Raw genomic sequence first — 6000 nt, 5'->3', positions numbered from 1 at the left:
GCTCCCATAATAACAGTGACATCCACAGTGCTCCCATAATAACAGTGATATCCACAGTGCTCCCATAATAACAGTGACATCCACAGTGCCCCCATAATAACAGTGACATCCACAGTGCCCCTATAATAACAGTGATATCCACAGTGCTCCCATAATAACAGTGACATCCACAGTGCTCCCATAATAACAGTGACATCCACAGTGCCCCCATAATAACAGTGATATCCACAGTGCTCCCATAATAACAGTGACATCCACAGTGCTCTCATAATAACAGTGACATCCACAGTGCTCCCATAATAACAGTGATATCCACAGTGCTCCCATAATAACAGTGACATCCACAGTGCCCCCATAATAACAGTGGCATCCACAGTGCTCCCATAATAACAGTGATATCCACAGTGCTCCCATAATAACAGCGACATCCACAGTGCTCCCATAATAACAGCGACATCCACAGTGCTCCCATAATAACAGTGATATCCACAGTGCTCCCATAATAACAGTGACATCCACAGTGCTCCCATAATAACAGTGACATCCACAGTGCTCCCATAATAACAGTGACATCCACAGTGCTCCCATAATAACAGTGACATCCACAGTGCCCCATAATAACAGTGACATCCACAGTGCTCCCATAATAACAGTGATATCCACAGTGCCCCCATAATAACAGTGATATCCACAGTGCTCCCATAATAACAGTGACATCCACAGTGCTCCCATAATAACAGAGACATTCACAGTGCCCCCATAATAACAGTGACATCCACAGTGCTCCCATAATAACAGTGATATCCACAGTGCTCCCATAATAACAGTGACATCCACAGTGCCTCCATAATAACAGTGACATCCACAGTGCCTCCATAATAGCAGCAATATCCACAGTACCCCCGTAATAATAGTGATATCCACAGTGCCCCCGTAATAATAGTGATATCCACAGTGCCCCCATAATAACAGTGACATCCACAGTGCCCCCATAATAACAGCGACATCCACAGTGCCCCATAATAACAGTGCCATCCACAGTGCTCCCATAATAACAGTGATATCCACAGTGCCCCCATAATAACAGCGACATCCACAGTGCCCCATAATAACAGTGACATCCACAGTGCCCCATAATAACAGTGATATCCACAGTGCCCCCATAACAACAGTGATATCCACAGTGCTCCCATAATAACAGCGACATCCACAGTGCCCCCATAATAACAGTGATATCCACAGTGCTCCCATAATAACAGTGACATCCACAGTGCTCCCATAATAACAGTGACATCCACAGTGCTCCCATAATAACAGTGACATCCACAGTGCTCCCATAATAACAGTGACATCCACAGTGCTCCCATAATAACAGTGACATCCACAGTGCTCCCATAATAACAGAGATATCCACAGTGCCCCCATAATAACAGTGACATCCACAGTGCTCCCATAATAACAGTGACATCCACAGTGCCCCCATAATAACAGTGATATCCACAGTGCTCCCATAATAACAGTGACATCCACAGTGCTCCCATAATAACAGAGATATCCACAGTGCCCCCATAATAACAGTAACATCCACAGTGCTCCCATAATAACAGTGACATCCACAGTGCCCCCATAATAACAGTGACATCCACAGTGCTCCCATAATAACAGAGATATCCACAGTGCCCCCATAATAACAGTGATATCCACAGTGCTCCCATAATAACAGTGACATCCACAGTGCTCCCATAATAACAGTGATATCCACAGTGCTCCCATAATAACAGTGACATCCACAGTGCTCCCATAATAACAGTGATATCCACAGTGCCCCCATAATAATAGTGATATCCACAGTGCCCCCATAATAACAGTGATATCCACAGTGCCCTCATAATAACAGTGACATCCACAGTGCTCCCATAATAACAGTGACATCCACAGTGCTCCCATAATAACAGTGATATCCACAGTGCCCCCATAATAATAGTGATATCCACAGTGCCCCCATAATAACAGTGACATCCACAGTGCTCCCATAATAACAGTGACATCCACAGTGCTCCCATAATAACAGAGATATCCACAGTGCCCCCATAATAACAGTAACATCCACAGTGCTCCCATAATAACAGTGACATCCACAGTGCTCCCATAATAACAGTGACATCCACAGTGCTCCCATAATAACAGTGACATCCACAGTGCTCCCATAATAACAGAGATATCCACAGTGCCCCCATAATAACAGTGACATCCACAGTGCTCCCATAATAACAGTGACATCCACAGTGCTCCCATAATAACAGAGATATCCACAGTGCCCCCATAATAACAGTAACATCCACAGTGCTCCCATAATAACAGTGACATCCACAGTGCCCCCATAATAACAGTGATATCCACAGTGCTCCCATAATAACAGTGACATCCACAGTGCTCCCATAATAACAGTGACATCCACAGTGCTCCCATAATAACAGAGATATCCACAGTGCCCCCATAATAACAGTAACATCCACAGTGCTCCCATAATAACAGTGACATCCACAGTGCCCCCATAATAACAGTGATATCCACAGTGCTCCCATAATAACAGTGATATCCACAGTGCTCCCATAATAACAGTGACATCCACAGTGCCCCCATAATAACAGTGACATCCACAGTGCCCCCATAATAACAGTGATTTCCACAGTGCTCCCATAATAACAGTGATATCCACAGTGCTCCCATAATAACAGTGACATCCACAGTGCCCCCATAATAACAGTGATTTCCACAGTGCTCCCATAATAACAGAGATATCCACAGTGCCCCCATAATAACAGTGACATCCACAGTGCTCCCATAATAACAGTGATATCCAGTGCTCCATAATAACAGTGACATCCACAGTGCCCCCATAATAACAGTGATATCCACAGCGCTCCCATAATAACAGTGACATCCACAGTGCCCCCATAATAACAGTGACATCCACAGTGCCCCCATAATAACAGTGATATCCACAGTGCTCCCATAATAACAGTGACATCCACAGTGCCCCCATAATAACAGTGACATCCACAGTGCTCCATAATAACAGCGATATCCACAGTGCTCCCATAATAACAGCGACATCCACAGTGCCCCATAATAACAGCGATATCCACAGTGCCCCCATAATAACAGTGATATCCACAGTGCCCCCATAATAACAGTGACATCCACAGTGCTCCCATAATAACAGTGACATCCACAGTGCTCCATAATAACAGCGATATCCACAGTGCTCCCATAATAACAGCGACATCCACAGTGCCCCATAATAACAGCGATATCCACAGTGCCCCCATAATAACAGTGATATCCACAGTGCCCCCATAATAACAGTGACATCCACAGTGCTCCCATAATAACAGTGACATCCACAGTGCCCCCATAATAACAGCGATATCCACAGTGCCCCCATAATAACAGTGACATCCACAGTGCCCCCATAATAACAGTGATATCCACAGTGCTCCGATAATAACAGTGATATCCACAGTGCCCCCATAATAACAGTGACATCCACAGTGCTCCCATAATAACAGCGATATCCACAGTGCTCCCATAATAACAGTGATATCCACAGTGCCCCCATAATAACAGTGACATCCACAGTGCTCCCATAATAACAGTGACATCCACAGTGCCCCCATAATAACAGTGACATCCACAGTGCTCCCATAATAACAGTGATATCCACAGTGCCTCCATAATAACAGTGACATCCACAGTGCCCCCATAATAACAGTGATATCCACAGTGCCCCATAATAACAGTGATATCCACAGTGCCCCATAATAACAGTGATATCCACAGTGCCCCCATAATAACAGTGATATCCACAGTGCCCCCATAATAACAGTGATATCCACAGTGCCCCATAATAACAGTGATATCCACAGTGCCCCCATAATAACAGTGATATCCACAGTGCCTCCATAATAACAGTGACATCCACAGTGCCCCCATAATAACAGTGATATCCACAGTGCCCCATAATAACAGTGATATCCACAGTGCCCCATAATAACAGTGATATCCACAGTGCCCCCATAATAACAGTGACATCCACAGTGCCCCCATAATAACAGTGATATCCACAGTGCCCCATAATAATAGTGATATCCACAGTGCCCCCATAATAACAGTGATATCCACAGTGCCCCCATAATAACAGTGATATCCACAGTGCTCCCATAATAACAGTGATATCCACAGTGCCCCCATAATAACAGCGACATCCACAGTGCTCCCATAATAACAGTGATATCCACAGTGCCCCCATAATAACAGTGACATCCACAGTGCCCCCATAATAACAGTGACATCCACAGTGCTCCCATAATAACAGTGACATCCACAGTGCTCCCATAATAACAGTGATATCCACAGTGCCCCCATAATAACAGTGACATCCACAGTGCCTCCATAATAACAGTGATATACACAGTGCCCCCATAATAACAGTGACACCCACAGTGCTCCCATAATAACAGTGACATCCACAGTGCCCCCATAATAACAGTGACATCCACAGTGCCCCCATAATAACTGTGATATCCACAGTGCCCCCATAATAACAGTGATATCCACAGTGCCCCCATAATAGCAGCGACATCCACAGTGCTCCCATAATAACAGTGACATCCACAGTGCTCCCATAATAACAGTGACATCCACAGTGCCCCCATAATAACAGTGATATCCACAGAGCCCCCATAATAACAGCGACATCCACAGTGCTCCCATAATAACAGTGATATCCACAGTGCCCCCATAATAACAGCGACATCCACAGTGCTCCCATAATAACAGTGATATCCACAGTGCTCCCATAATAACAGTGATATCCACAGTGCTCCCATAATAACAGTGACATCCACAGTGCTCCCATAATAACAGTGATATCCACAGTGCCCCCATAATAACAGTGACATCCACAGTGCTCCCATAATAACAGTGATATCCACAGTGCTCCCATAATAACAGTGACATCCACAGTGCTCCCATAATAACAGTGATATCCACAGTGCCCCCATAATAACAGCGACATCCACAGTGCCCCCATAATAACAGCGACATCCACAGTGTCCCCATAATAACAGCGACATCCACAGTGCCCCCATAATAACAGTGATATCCACAGTGCCCCCATAATAACAGCGACATCCACAGTGCTCCCATAATAACAGTGACATCCACAGTGCCCCCATAATAACAGTGATATCCACAGTGCCCCCATAATAACAGCGACATCCACAGTGCTCCCATAATAACAGTGATATCCACAGTGCCCCCATAATAACAGCGACATCCACAGTGCTCCCATAATAACAGTGACATCCACAGTGCTCCCATAATAACAGTGATATCCACAGTGCCCCCATAATAAGAGTGACATCCACAGTGCTCCCATAATAACAGTGACATCCACAGTGATCCCATAATAACAGTGATATCCACAGTGCCCCCATAATAACAGCGACATCCACAGTGCCCCCATAATAACAGCGACATCCACAGTGTCCCCATAATAACAGTGACATCCACAGTGCTCCCATAATAACAGTGATATCCACAGTGCCCCCATAATAACAGTGACATCCACAGTGCTCCCATAATAACAGTGATATCCACAGTGCCCCCATAATAACAGCGACATCCACAGTGCCCCCATAATAACAGCGACATCCACAGTGTCCCCATAATAACAGTGACATCCACAGTGTCCCCATAATAACAGTGACATCCACAGTGCCCCCATAATAACAGTGATATCCACAGTGCCCCCATAATAACAGCGACATCCACAGTGCCCCCATAATAACAGCGACATCCACAGTGTCCCCATAATAACAGTGACATCCACAGTGCCCCCATAATAACAGCGACATCCACAGTGCCCCCATAATAACAGCGACATCCACAGTGTCCCCATAATAACAGTGACATCCACAGTGCCCCCATAATAAC

This window comes from Phyllobates terribilis, unplaced genomic scaffold, assembly GCF_046119375.1.
Source record: "Phyllobates terribilis strain yellow unplaced genomic scaffold, ASM4611937v1 Scaffold_11__3_contigs__length_659146591, whole genome shotgun sequence".
NCBI classification, from domain to species: Eukaryota; Metazoa; Chordata; class Amphibia; order Anura; family Dendrobatidae; genus Phyllobates; species Phyllobates terribilis.
This window is presented reverse-complemented; position numbering follows the sequence as displayed.